The sequence below is a fragment of the Sciurus carolinensis genome, chromosome 11 (genome assembly GCF_902686445.1).
Source record: "Sciurus carolinensis chromosome 11, mSciCar1.2, whole genome shotgun sequence".
Lineage (NCBI taxonomy): Eukaryota > Metazoa > Chordata > Mammalia > Rodentia > Sciuridae > Sciurus > Sciurus carolinensis.
The window spans coordinates 46,998,656-47,014,389 of record NC_062223.1 but is presented as its reverse complement, the minus strand read 5'-3'; the positions used below and the strand labels follow the sequence as shown (position 1 = coordinate 47,014,389).

General features: G+C 39.5%; 1 protein-coding gene across 4 annotated transcripts in view; it reads right to left on the bottom strand.

Moving 5' to 3' along the window:
- The window catches only part of Mpped2 (metallophosphoesterase domain containing 2), a 168,386-nt gene that overhangs the window by 135,203 nt on the left and 17,449 nt on the right, over positions 1-15,734 (bottom strand). The window contains exon 2 of one of the 4 annotated variants that reach the window (XM_047515768.1): positions 14,467-14,489. The exons of the other annotated variants lie outside the window; for them this stretch is intronic. The gene's annotated coding sequence lies outside the window, so the exon portion shown is untranslated. The remainder of the gene's footprint in view (positions 1-14,466; positions 14,490-15,734) is intronic. 4 annotated transcript variants of the gene reach the window in all.

Below are 15,734 nucleotides of genomic sequence, written 5' to 3'. Positions count from 1 at the left end.
AACATGTTGCCCTACTAGGAAACCCCTTGGGAATGTTGAGCCCACTTCAGTGAGTGCAGCAGGACTAATGTAATTTCACTTTGTTTGCCCTGACTCTTTATTTGCTTTAGAACCTAGGGCCAGTAAGTACTCCCATTATGGTCCTGCAGAGAGATGCGAGTCTGCCAATCCCTGATGGCAATTTAGATACAGATGATTTTTATAAGAACATGGACTGAGGGGTACAGACAAACACACACACCTGCCCTTGATGCTTCCACCGCTTGCAAGGCTGAAGGAATAGGCTCTTTCTATCCTACACACACTCCTGAGTACAAGAGTGAACCTCAGCCAGGCCTGTCAAGAAGCGCCCTATTAACCAAAGGCACAGTCTGGGAAAAAACGCAGTAAGATCTCCCGCCAGGTCCAGTCAGAGCTGGCCCTTTCTTGATGAAAGGCCACAAATCAGGCTGATTGGTGAACAGCACCACTAGGTTTCTGGGTGAAATCTTTTTCTCACAGGGGATAAAGCATAACTCACTCAACTTGTTCTATGCAAACTGAACTCCTGTGGCAAAGCCTCAGTTATGACTTAAATTCAAGTACACTTGATTACGCTGCCCCTCTGGCTTGTCTGCTGTTCCTCTTCTCCTCCATCTTTACTATGTATACTGGTGGAGCCCATCAAGCTCCTGGGGGGTGGGAAACCTGCTTCATCTATAATTTTGTTTCATCTTTACCTTATAGGAAACTGTAATTATTTCCCCTGGAGTCTCAGATCCAGAAGAGCTAAGTGACTTGCTCAGTGCCAATGTTAAGCAGCAGAACTGGATCCAGCCTCCAGGCTTCTCAACTCCCAGTAGTAAAATTAGAGCTACCATCAATGAATGCTATTACCATGCATCAGGCACTGTGCCAGACACTTTATGAATGTTACCTCATTTATTTTTTGCAAGAACCCTATAAGGTAGGTATTATTAATCCCATTTTACAGATGAGAAATACTGGGTTATGAAGTTAAATTATTTCCCCAAGGTCAGAGACTCCACAAATGGTGAAGCCTCAATTATAAAGGGAGTCTGTCTGCCTCCTTGGCTCATTCCCTATTATACAGACTCCCAGGCTGGGCCTTTCTTCTAAGAAAATCCAATGCTAAGCTGAACAAATACAAATGTTCTTCAAATTTCAAATAAATTACTTTTAAATACCTAATAAACTTCTGAAATTCTAGTTTTGACAACTTCGGTAATGTCAAACAGAAAACACTCACTAAAAAGTGCTATCTTTTGTCAGGTGTTTTTACTGGGTCCAAATATCATTGGCTTCCATCTCTTATTTCATTTAAAAGAAAAACAGATGGTTTAATATAAATTCCTGCATGAATTTTACTAGACTCCCCAGAAAACTTTATGAGCATAATAAGTTCTGGAGACAAATGACAGGGATTTAAATCCCAAATACACAAACTGACAACCTTTAGGATATGAGTAAGCTGCTAAACCTCATATTCCAGTTTCCTCACGTTTACATTAGAGGTAAAAATATGTATTTCATGAAGATGTTGTGCAAAAGTAATTGAATGCACTGAGCACAAGTTAAAGGATGAATAATTATTGTAATTATTACTGTTTTTTGTTGTTGCTGTTGTTTCTGTCTCTGCAAAGCTTCTCGGTATTGCTCTAATTTAACCAGGTGGATAAAACTAGAATACTCTCCCTGATGAAATGTTCCAAATACATATCTCTTATAAACAGATAATAAAGCACCCCGTGCCCTAACTGCAAAAGAACATGCCATTTAGTGAGTCATAAGCCAACCCCATCTCTTAAAGTTATTATTCATCTGGTGCCATTAAAACTGTCAAGTCTTCTATATCACCTCAGCGCCTGTGTCAAATAGGTGTTACTCTACACAATGGAATGTGTTAATTCAGTCCAAAAGGAGTCACCTGAGAAACCACAACAGCAAGGCACAGTGAATTTCTCTAAACCACAAGGAGGAGTTTCCCCCAAATATGAGAATTTACGTTTATGTCGTGAAAAAGCTTTTTCCCCCTAATTACAAAATATATGCTTACTAAAGTTAGGGATAATTAACTTCTGTAAATTATGAATGTGTATAAATAAAAAGCAAAGAACGATACACCCATAATTCTGCTACCCAGAAATAGCTACTGGTAACAGCTTAGTACCTTTCCATTTCCTCTTTCTGCTATGAATTTTTAAAAACATAACTGGGATCATTTTGTATTCAAAATGTTATATTCTGGGTTTCGTTCTTTTTCGCTTAAACCATTATAACACCAGTGAGTGCACTGTTACTCCAGGCTCTTTATAAACATTTCCACTGGCTATGGGATATTAAATGGGTTAGTTTTGTCATAATTTTCTTAACCATTTCCCTTTGCTAAACTCCCCCAAAAGGCTTTTAAGCTGTCAAGCCCAGACAAGATTTCTAGACGCACAGCCCTAACAGTGGGGGCTGCCTGGGGTCCTGAGCTGGGCCATTTCAAGAACCGACTATGTAACTTCTCCCTGTAGGTGAGAAACACCGTGGGTCCTTCTCTTCAAATGCCAACAGACCGTGAATCCAGTGATGTGTGAACCCCAAATGCCAGTAGTTCTGGTCAACAATTATAGCAGCTCCTCTAAGATAAATAAAAGAATGTTCTGGACAGTCCCGGCCACCCACATCGAGCACAGGGAGAAGCAAAAACACCTCCCACCTATGCAGAAGCACAGATGTGAGTGGCTTCTCTTCTCCTCTTCCCAAGCTCAGTTTATTTCCAAAAGCACCAATCCATCAGCACTCAACACCGTTTGCCACCAACTGCACCATAAAATTCTTAAGTAATGTATCATGTTCATTGTATTTTCATTCAGGGAGTGGGGGGCGAGGAACAGCAGAAGGAGAAGGGTTAGGTAGAAAATACAAGGCAGACCTTGCTTATAGTCACAGAACGGAACACGGATGCCAGAAAACATCAAGGCTTGCTCAACAGCGTCGTGATCATGTCTGACCATCTTAAGATCCAAAACTCAAGGCTGAGACTTTCTATTTAAGATGGTGCTGTGGTCCTAAGAAAGAACTCGTGAGTTCCGTTTGCATTTCCTACAGTTAAAACAGATTTTGTTTTAAGCAGCTAAAGGTCAAACAAAGAGAAGACAGCATTTACAGATATTTAGGTACACTGGCTGAAATTTTGAAAAAGCTTCGTTGTTTGTGTTAAAACAAGATTGAATCACAGAATCCATCAAGTCCAAAGTCAGGGTGGCCTAATGGAAAAGAACGGGCTCTGTCTCAGGAAGAGCTGGACCTTACTTCTGATCCAAGTCTCATGAAGGACAGGTAAGTACCGATTAGAAAGGTTCTCTGTCAAATATGGCATCTATAACTCCACGTGCCACACGAAGCACAGAGCAGATATGGCCTGCAGTGCAAGGGTTTCAGGATAATTGAGGACAATAGAAAAAGCGATGCTCCAAGAAGAAGAAAGCAGTCAGGTTTTCTGTACTGACATTTCAGGAGTATAAATCTTCATAAACCTAAGGCCAAGAAATCTTAGAGATTAAGAAATTAGAACTGCTTCTTTATGTTTACTTTATGAAACAAACCAAGAACCAGGAAGAAAAGCACACCCTTCCTAGACTTCTTAGTTCATCTTGAGGCAGTCTACCCAATTTAGGGTCCTCTGGCAACTTTCTGGATGTCGCAATAACTGCAGAGCCCCAGTCTTTGCCTGATGTCAATTCCCTATCTAGAGTCCTGGCAGCTTTACACCTACCGTTCAGTCCATTCCAAGGCCAGGTTTCCAAACTGATTAAACTGCAGGTGGCATTCAGAAAATTCCACTCCAGGCCTTACATCACTCAGGAACAAGTCATTTTCTCCCTTCCCACTCTAGAAAATGAGCTTCTGCCTCCTTTCTGTTGCTGCCTTGGTGTCCTAACACGATTCCAAGGACAGCAGTCGATTCATCCTTGCCTCGTTCCGTTAAAGCTAAGCTCCTACTTTTAAATCTCTACCCTGAAACTCTAGAATCTATCTCCAGAATCTGTTAGATCTCTGCTACCTGCTACCACATTTTCTTGGGTTATAATATCTCCTACACTTCTGTACTTGGGCCTGACACCCTGTGCTAGCATCCCCGACCCTAGTTCACTCAGCACATAGCTCCACGGGGCCATGTGATCTTCAACCCCAGACGCAGATAGGTGGTCTCCGGGATTCCACAGCAAGGCTGGTCTGCATCCTGCCTCCTCCATGGTTTCCTGGATGCCCTTGTGTATGATGGCAGAATTATCATCTATTCAACTTAGCCCACAAGACAACCTGTTCTTGCTCAGCAGCAGATTATCTTTCTGATGGTGACTTCTTTCTCCCCAGGGAAACTTCAGGTCTTCTGAACTGGTCCCAGCCATGACTCGTGCCCCTTGAAACTCAATCACAATGCTGTCACTCTCTTTCTGGGGTGGTATACAAAGGTAAAACCAACCTGCAGATTTTCACCAGCAGAAAACAATTTTTAGGGGCCCACTTTACATCTTAACAGTCAGAAAAATGAGATTGAGACATTGATATCAAAGTGAGAGTCTGTGGAAACGCTCAAATTAGAAGATCTCATACCTAGTCTCTCAGGTCACTGTTCACATGGTTCTATGATAAATATATCTATGAACCAATGAAAGAAATGAATCCTTGACTCCCTCCCCTGGAATCTCAATTTTTTTCTTTCCACTCAGTAAAGGGCCCAGTCTTTACATCATTATTTATCATATATCTATATCAGCAAGTCTCTTGAGGAAATCTCCTTTCCTACGTCCCCCAGTATGGAATCTCAAGGTCAAAAAATCTGTTCCTTTTTCAAACTTTTGTAACTCCATTTTGGATGTTTCACTGAGTAAGTTAATAGTCTCAAGTGTTCCCTCTGTCATTTCATGATCTACTGAGTGTGCTGCTTCCACTTGTCCCCCTCTCCTGCATTCATGTCCAACCCCTGCAGTTTTTAAGAGGGATGTCCAACAACTAATAGAAGGAATTCTAAATAACTTCGGTCTAAAAGCTTCAAATGCTTGAAATGCAAGGATCCTGGGAGACCATCCGCTCTAGCCAGCATTAGTCTCATTTTACAAATGGGGGCACTGAGGTCCACACCATTTGATTCTGAACCCACCGTGCCTTTCTCCAGGCCATGCCTCAGATGCCTCATAATGAGTCCCTTCACATTTGTGTTTCTGAGTGAAGAAGTCATTCTAGGTCACGCTTCTTTATGGAGTCTCAATCAGTGGAACCATTCCAAAAATATGTTTGTGGGTCTGGATTGTATTTACTTCATGCTTCTTCGTGACTTCAGTTTCACATGGTTTTATCATGAGCATTGTTTTGGAAAATAAAATAGTCAAAATCTAAACCTTTAATCCATGGGTCCATCACAGCCTGGTTGACAGAGTATCAAGACCCATAGGTTCGGGCAAACTTGAGTTTCACTAAAATGCTATGAAATCCAGGTTACCCTCAGCAGACCCTTTGAGCCCTGGCTTTCTCATCTGAAAAAATGAGAATAATACCAGCTATCTGGTGAGAATTCAGCAAGATAGTATATTATCTTAATAAGGAAATTAGCACTTGGTGGAGTATACAGTAAGCACTCAATAAATGGTAGCTGTTTCATCAGCAGTATTAGTATCATTCCTTTTGTGGATTTTGCCTCCTTTTATCTGGCTTGCTTCTTTTTAATTGCTTTCATGGTTCTCATTTAGGCTGTGTGCTCTACAATCCAGAAGATCTAAGGAGGGAGAGAAGGGGTTACACAAAAGCAGTGTTTAACCAACATAAGGCAGTACGATGAGGGCCAAACCACTGGGATGGAAAAATCATCAAATAACCATGGTTAGTTCCATACTTCCAGGCTGTGACAAATTTTGTATCAAGACCAACACAAATCATTAGTGGACACTATATTGAACTGTTCTCCCCCACAATGAATTTAGGCAATTTATCATTTCAACTTGTTTAATAGTTCCAGACTTGCAATTTGTTTGCCTGGCACATAGCAGGAATTCAATAAATATTTGAATGAGTGAATGAATAAAAGAATGACTGTGCCAACTAAGCAAATGCACATCAAAGCTGAAATAGTTGCACTCACCATTCCATTTACAAGATGAAAGTACATTTTTGAATATTTTTATCTTAACTAGAGGTGTCCACTCAAACTTTTTGTTGGAGACAGTGTATAATTTTGCAAAATATAAAATATATGGATTCAAATATACTTTTGGACGTTTATGGATATTTTCATTTATTTATGACTACTGGTAGCCCCAAAGCAGCAATTAGGTCAAAACAAACTATTAACTTCCACAATAGTAATACAAATAGAGTGATAATTCACTTTTATTTGGAAATGTCCTTCTCTAGTTACTGTGAGGTTTAACTTACATATATAGCCAGATAATCTATTATGACTGTTAGTTTCCTGGTTTTCTTTTTTAATTTTTTTTTAAAGAATGGCTACTTGCTAATAACCTACCAGTAAAGATCTCTCATCAGCCATCTTGGTGCCTTTAACAGAATGTGCACTTATTTCAGTCTCCAAGTGGAGAGACCATATTTCCCCTTTATCTAGAATCACTTGGATCAGCTGCTGACTCAGCTTTCCAGTGTTCAGTCCAGTACCTTTGTGGGCAAGTGGGAAGCCACTAGGACAATGTGCATACGAGAAATCTTCATGGCAATGACATGAGGGATTCATGGAAGGCTTTTAGTCTAGTGAGTCTAAAGAGCCTATGGCTGGAGGGAGAGAGTCAGATGTGAGAATTCAGTAATGAATTTTATTTCCTTAGGCATATCGAACCAGAACTGTAAGGACCTTGTCAAGAGGATACAGGTAAATATGAGTGAAGATGATTTCTGCAGCTGGTAAACATGGAGAACTCTTTCCTTATGTGCCCATGAACTGGTTCCAAAGACAGTTCTCAAAGAAGGTGGTTTTGAAATTTTCTCAGCAATGCTGGTATCACAAGAGTAGGTAATAACAATGCCCAAAAGAACCCACACACACTCACAGACACACCCACATATATGTGCGTATATGCTTTATTATTACTTTACTTATTTATACCAGTAAATTATTTAAAAGAGAAGAAAAATCTGACTCAGTGGGTTGGAGTCACACTTTAAGCCAACAGTCTTATCAAGATCATCTTGAGTCCTCTTTCCTCCAAAGGTAAAATTCAGCTACCGCCAGCTAAGAGTTACCTTGCTTATAAGTATTTTGAATCTGTTTTCCCTTTTTTCCTCTCTTGTCTTTGTTTCCTTCCTTTCTTTTTCCCTCTCTCCTTCCTTCTCTCCTTTCTTCTTTTTATTTCCTGGCTTGAAAACATACCAAAATTTGAAGAGAAAAAAGAGAAAGCATAAAATGCTTTATGGTCACAACTAATTCTTTTCAAATAGTTAGCAAACCTGGTCCTCCTCATTTGGACAATTACAGTCAAAAGAAGGATCTGGTTTCAAAGTGCAGCTGCTCATTTGAAGTAGGATAAGCATGGTTAATTTTTTCAATGAGAAAATGGTGATGAATGGAATAGAAAATAAAGATATCTTTAAAGTTAAACTTTAAAAAATGTTTTAACTCAAGAAAGTCATCAATTTGGAAATATTATCCTGAGAATTTTTCCAAATCACAGAAAAGAGCTTTCAAATGAAAAGTGTGCCTTCGAGACCAGTTGAAATAAAAGTCGCAGTAGTTAAGATAGGTGAGTCTATATGCTAAAACATCCAGCTGCAGAGGAATCTATGGGAGGCCACAGGGGTCCTGATGTGTACTACTGTCTTCTTTGTAAATCACACAACAATAACAACAAAGGTCTTTACCATTTTCATTAATAAAATTAGTCGTAGATTGTAATAACATTTACATTCTTATGACTTTATTGTTTTGCAAACTAAAACAAATCAAATGATCTTTAAAACTATACCCAATAGTGTCTCACAAGTATTTTGCTTTGTAGAAATTTACTGCATGGAACATGCTTAACTTGTATGTGAGGTTTCGATTAAAAGTTTATAATTCAAAAGAAATTATACTCAATCTTCCATATGAAATATTTTCCCTAAATACATTTTTAAAAATACTATGAGGACACAGACTGACAATTTCTTTTGAAATCTTATTGAAAAAAAAATATAAGCCATTTCAGAAGGTTAATTTTTCCTTTTGGTGAAGAATCCTTAGTTATCTATTTTGGCAGGAAAAACAAACAAACAAACAAAAACCCCTATGCTCCATCACATTTAATTCTTTAATTTTCCATCACCTTTAATTTTTCCCCTTTCTCATTATTTTTATGCCAAAAATCAAAGATCATCAACTGCTATCAAGCACCTACACTTTGCTGGGGTACCACTGAAACTGGCCTGTATTTTCTTTTGAAAACAGTCTTCACTTTAAGCAAAAGGTATAATCAGTACACTAGCTGCCTGCTGCCTTGTGAGGTTTTATCAATAATGTAGTTAATAAACAGAGGTTTTGTGGGCAACCACATCATTACAGGTCATCTAAGAATTCATACCTTTCCTTTGACTTCCATCTTAAAAATTCATGAATTAAGACTACCTCTGTGGAGGGGAGGAGGTGATTTATGAAATAGAACATTCTCATTTGTCACTGAAATTACTGACTTTTAAAGTCAGTGATTATTATTGTTGTGTTAAATGATTTATTTTTGAAGAACTAAGTAGAGACTCTCAAAAGGACTTTTGAGTCATTTGCCTTAAGGATACCTTTTAAAGAGTCAATTAAGATGTGTATTTCATATTTGTCACTAAATATTGGTTAACTAACTTAAGTTTAGTTTATTTTTTAATTATGCAACCCATTTACTGTAGCCAACTGACTGAAAAGCTTCAGATTGTTCTATACTTCCAAAATTGACTGGCATTTACTCTTAGTAAGCAGAAGTTGTCAACAAGCGACAGAAAGTGATTAGCCATCACTTGCAACCCGACATGAGCTAGTCTTAAAAGTCCCATTTACCCCCTACCGAACCAATATCTTAGCTCATTCTGGAGCACTCGAATGAGGATTTCTCTAGCAACTAACATAAGTGAAAATATGAGCCTTCTCGCTCTGTAGAATACAACAAATTTGGTCACAAAGGAAAATGAAAGCAAGCACCCTAATACTAACTCAAGACACTTTAGTTGGAGAAAAACAGCCTGCATCCCATAACATTTTATGATACCAAATGAGATGCAGGCAATGTAATTTCACTTATGTGATTCACTTACAAGCAATGCAAATGCAATCTTGCTGATTACATTTAAAACAAAGGATTGAATCTGCTTATTTATAGAGCAGACCCATAGTCATGCAAAATCATGCCATCCCCTGCCCCGTGTAGAACAAAAAGAAAACAATCTGGCTGAGGACCTTTTCATCTCTGCAGAAAGAAAAATGATGTTAACGTGAACTCAGGGTTGACCCTATATGCTTAATAATGTGGCTTCTCCATAGAAAACAAGGTCAACTGTGAGAGTAATCCTGAGCTGAGGTTTTCAACCCATAAGCAGTCGTGTCCGGTGTTTTATTTGTTTTTTAGATAGTTAACACAAGGGTTCAGGGAGCATTTTCACCTCTGTCTATCTGAAACTTTCATTTATCTGTGGGTGTGCAAGCATATGTATACACACACATATCCATACATAGACAATACAGATATCTAATCTCCTTAGTGAAATCTACTGCTACAACCAAGATATTCACCAGCTAAACTACTCACAACGCATATTTTATGAACTTCTCCTCCTAGTAGGTGGGATCTTGAGCATTCCAGAGCAACTATTTTTAATCACTGCCCCAAACTGGAGCTTTTATTACATAATTTTCCCATTACGAAGTTCAACATTTGAACTGAATGTGAAGTTCAACAGTTTCAACTAAATGTGAAAGCTCCTTTGAGATGCCATCTCTGACCTTCCCAGAAAAACTACGAAGCTACAAGACTTTTTCAGCTTCTTAAAATGTTCAGGCTTTAAGACCTAACAGGTACCACGGGATCACCACCAGCAACCACACCAATGCCAGGTGCCAGCCATTGCACCAACATCCTAAGCATCTGGCTACAGCCGTACTGACGGCAAGATCTGCAGCACCCAAGCAAAGAGGATCATCACCAAAGCCATCTTGGGCCCAGTTGCAGTTGTAACATGAAAGGCTCAATGTGTTACCTCCCACCTGCCACAGAGCGTTTTTCAAGAGGAAAACTGCACATGGCTTAAAATGCGCCTCATGGAATGACTTGTGGTCCCAGGGTTTCTCAATCTTAATGAGGAAGATACACTTGAGTGGTCTGCCCAAGTGATGCCAGCACAGATCATGGACAACAGAGCAATTTTCTGTGCAACAGTGACTCTGCTTTTTGGTCACAGATAGCACTTCCAAAAAGTTACATCTGGAAACCTCTCAAAAATAGAGGTGCCTATGAAGTTATCCTTGATCTTAAATATTGGACCATAGACAGGTCTCGACATTATACTCCAACTGACCTTTGTAAAATGGATTGGATTGATGCGTCCAATCTTCTACTTTCATGTCTCCAAACAGAAAAGACCCAGAAGCACACAGGTTTGCCCACTTCCACGCAGGGCAAGCAGTGGGCCAGAAACCATCTAACTTGCTCGGAATGTAAGCCATTATTCAAGCCCACGGCATACAGCCACACACTTCTCAACTCCCACATCCTAGCAAAAATGCAATTGCTGTCCAAGTGTGCACACTCAGTATCTGAATAGGAAATGGCAGTGGTTTCTGGAGCCATAGGGCCAAGAGATGCTGCCAGACTTCAGAGGAACCAAGGGACACAAGAGTGGCAGGAGCAGGAGGCAATATTCTGAAATAAATGCCAAGTGCTTTCGTTCCTCCAGGGCATACAGTAAATAGCCTGCTTCTGCTTATTTTGAAGTTTTCCATTGCAGTGTGTCTCCTATGGGGTGCCTACCTTCTTTCAGGTTTGGAAGAAGAATCAGACCTGAAGCCCCTTTGACTATTCTGGTGCACATCTAGGGGGAAAATTATGAAATAACATTGAAACATTCAAAAACAACTTAATAGAACCAAGTCAGATGTCCCAACAAGGTTTATTATAGATGTGCTCTTGCAGAAATTCTTCCTCACATCTCTTAGCTAGTTAGCATTTACTGTCTGCCCCATCTTTAGGTACCCACATAAAGTTAGAGGTCATAAAGAGCCACACTGTACTGGAAATCAGCAACCCTGGGTGATTCTGATGGGTCACTCAACTGCTCTGAGCTGCCAATAGGTCATATATAAAATTCTCTGCTTCTTTTCCCCTCGAAGTTAGACAGAATGCAAGTATTTTTTTAATGATTTGATATCTTATTATTAATAATACAGACACAATTATTTTATCAAGTATTATTTAATACTGACGTATTTGGTTGTTTCCCTAGCGCACAAGGACTGGGTGGTTGACAGTTCTGTTTTGCTGACTGCTAAACCCAAGAAGACATTCATTCTTCCATCTGTTCATCAGTAACAGTTTATGTGTTAGCACTGGGGTGTGCACTGGAGGTAAGAGGATAAGCAAGACAGCCATGCTCCCTGGCACCATGCTACCTCCAAAACGTACTGCGGGTTCACTGGTTGTGACATTTTCAATGACAGCCAACAAAGAGGGGCTTTGAAGTAAGCAAGGGGGGGGCAATAAACTAGTGCCTGAGTGAGCATAGTAATAGGGATGATTCTGAAGACAATGTGGAGATTGTGAGTTTAGAGAAAACTGACCATGAAGACAAAATGACACAGAAAACACATACTGAAGACGGTTAACTGAGTCGGTGCAGATGCATCTGAAGACTGAGCCCATGGATACTGCGGAGGATTGAGGATCAACCAGCTGAAGAGCTATCAGTCTAGAAAGCAAAATAGTGATACACGTGGCTATCCCCTTCTATTTGCAAATATAAATTTTGGAACAGAAGTAACTGGTGCTGACATGTTTGTGAATTTAAGCCTGGTTACCCTGGTCTTCTGATCTTTCTCCCATGTGCTTCTATGTTTGGGGACAAGGCTCTGAGAAACAACTCGGAAAAGGAGATATACAAACGTCTTCCACTCTGGTCAAAGGAAAGCAGTCTCTCTTGCTATTCCTTTATCCTCTCCTAAATTTCTTGGTTTCTGGACCACATAGGTCAGAAAGAGACACTTTACCAAGTATTTTATATTTTTAGTGGCTTCTCCTAATTGACCCTGTTCTCTGAAGTGCCTGCCCCCAGCCTGAGTGTTTGAACATCTACTGAAGGCCAGATGGGCTTGTAAACTCGGGCTCTGGGTGTTCATACCTAGACATCCCAGGGCCACTGGAAGACCTTCTGCCTTACAGTAATAATAACAACGATACCACTAATAAGGACAAACATGAAATAGGACTTGCTATATTCCAGGAAATCTTATAGGTAGTACACTACATAAATCAAGTGATTTCACCTTTACCACAAACCTTTGAAGGGCATAATATTGCCCCCATTTACAGAGGAGAGCAGAGACAGGTTAAATAACTGCCCAGTGTCACACAGGTAGTAAGAGGCAAAGACTCACACCTTGGGAATGTAATTCTAGAGTCCATATTCTCGAATGGTACACTCCCGCTTCTCTGCCTCCTTGGGTAAGAAAGTTTGGGAATATATTTCTAGACCCTTAAAATTTATTCCCAAACTGTTAAAAGTTCTATATGTTAAACTTGACTAGATTTTCTTAATTTACGGAGCATTCACACTTATTTTTAAAATCTAACCAAGAGACCAAGAAAGGGGAGAGAATAAGTGAAACCAATGTGCCCAATTCTACATGCCCAGAACACCTCTGCAGTGCCCTAATCTGACTTCATATGTGAGCAAACAAGATATATAAATCTGAGTAGATTTGGTGGTTCATATAAACAATTCAGGCCTTATCATGCCTCTCTGAACTGACTCCAATTCATCAAAAATGTAGGAGTTAAGTTATATATGGCACCCTCCATTAACCGAAACACACTAATAAATTTCCAAAATGTAGGACTCAGCACCACAAAAAAAAATAAATAAATAAAAGTGGTGAAATCCCCACATATATTGTGGAACTCCGTGCAGCCTGTGTCTCCTCTGTGCAATCTTGAATCATGCATAATGCAACACGGCACTGCTAACAGCAGGCGCGCACCAGATAATTTACACTTGTTTTTATGGACACGAGGAACTGATCTTTGAAGCTGTCCCTAATGAGATTCCGCTTGGCCCTAACAGCATCCTGAGAGAGTGTTCCGGTTTTCTACTTGGCATCCGGTGCATATTTATAATGCAGAATTCAGGCTCATTTAAATTGCGCATGTGGATTTTGGTGTCTTCCCTATTTTAAAGAAAGATTTTCATATACTATGGAGCACTGACTCCTCAATTACTACACCACATTCTACCTAAACAATGTCACTGCCAGTCACTACAGGTACTTATCAAAGAGGCAGGTCCATCAAAGGGCTTCTACCTGCAGGGCAAAAAGCTCCCCCAACTCTAACCTTGCACTCAAGTTCAGAGACTCAATTAGGTCTACAGCCAAAGGGCATCTCCAGAAAGCCTAATTACAAAACACTGTCAGCAGCAGGTACAGCCAGAGGGGAAAATTAGGGGGAAAAAACCTGAAGTCACCTAAATTAAAAACTTCCTGCACCAGAAAGGCTTGCAATGCAAACTTCACTTTCTTATTATCTCACTGCTTTGAATTTCTGTTGCATGTAAAATTCATCCTTAAGCCTGGCATTTTGCACCAGGTTTTTTTTTTTTTTTCTTTTTCTTTTTCTGATCATTTGGTTTTCAAGGAGTTTGTAGTTTAGTCACCCATAATTAGAATGCCATCACATACTTTCTCAGAATTTAATTTGCTTTACCTTTAAGTCAATTTTTAAAGCGTCTCCATTGTTGTTTCGATAGTTTTATCTGTATTTAACCCAAATCACAGACTTCTGTCAAAACAGTGATTCTATAAAAAGCTTTTAAGAGTTTACTCTTTCAAAAAATTTAGTGAAGCTGTAAATCATAAAAGTACTGAATAAAACTGGCGTGCCTTATACTTGATTCCTGTGCTGATAGATGACCTGTTTTCATTTCAAGTGAATTCGGAGCAATTGTCAGTGAGACTCCTGGTAAATGGGTTGAAATAAATCTGAATTAGTTTCACACTTCTAAACCATAATCGTTGACTCCCAATAGGATCTATAATTGAGTATTTTATAAATTAAAACAATATACTCTCCAATGTCTCAGTTTTGAAGTCATAGAACAATATAGGAAACCCAAACATTTAGGGTCAAGTCAAAAGTGAATCTTTGATATTTTTCCTATGTTAGAAATGAGTTTACTACAATCAAATCAAGAGTCAACTGAAGGCAGAATAGATCACAGCATTAGTGTAGGAGTATCAGAAATACTCACTCTGAGCTTCATCCAGTTCTATCCTGAAAAAGACACGGGAGACTTATATAAGTTACCCTTTTTAAAGCCAAGAATACTGCCAAGTCTACATGCATGCTCTCAAAATGAATGGGTGACTGCAACAAGGGAGTACCAATTTTTTGAGGAAGTTCATGTTAATCCTTTGAATCCTTGCAAACTTTCATTCATTCAACGGGTATTTTGTGGAGTTTCTAGAATGTGCCTAGCACTGAGATACATGCTGTGGATATAGATAGTAAAATAAATGAATAAAAATAGATGGAGTCGCTGTCTTCGTAGAGCTTACAGTCTAGTGAACAGCAGACCTTTCACAAATAATTAGAAGATACATTTACAATAAGTAGAATCAAGGTAAAGCGGTACTTATAGGTAACCTGAACACATGGATATACAGTTTTTATAGCTTCCAAGTGACTTTTTAAATTTTTTTGTATTTTTAATGGTGAGTGCATGTAAGAAACCACCTAACCCAGAGAGGGGTAGGGGCATCCCTAAAAAAAGTGACAAAGGTGGACAAGAAAATAGCACTGCCAGAGAAGACTGCCAAGGTCACTCATTGCCTCCAAGTTCAAGGCAGTGGATCAGCCTGCTGCCATCCTGCACCTCTCCACTTAAAAAAAAATAAAAATAAAAATTCAGGAGGCGTGCCTGCAGAGCTGGACCTACAATGAATCTTTCCTTCAATGTCAGCACCGAATCCAGACGGTGTTGAAGACCTTGGGAAAAATCGGTGTACAGATCACCAAAGCTGGCACTAACTGTTGCCAAATGTCTGGCTGGCACCAACGTACAGCTAAATTGGCCATAAAAACCTCACTGTAGTCTTGCTCTTCTCAGAGGAAATAATTCTGTGATCAACAAAGAGGCTCACCCAGAGGCCAGTCTTAGAGGGAGGCCTTGAATTTTGAGCTTAACTCAATTGCACGGTTTAGGACAGGAGTTTCGAGTTTCAGATGTGCAGTCAAGTAACCTGATCCCATCAGACTTTTAATGGCTTCTAAAAAATCCAAAGTGTTAAATCCCTTTCCCAGGCTCCCCCAGAGTAATCAGAAGGTACTTTGCTCCCCAATTCCCACTATCCTTTCTCTCATCTCTATTCTCATCACTTACTAGGTTGCTAACTTAACACATTCAGTACTCATTTCTTAAAGTTTGACTGTCAGCTGTGATCTAAAACAAAAAACATGCACTGACCCTACCACTTTTGAAAAACAGTGAGAAAAGAAATAAAAGGAAAATCAAAGTGT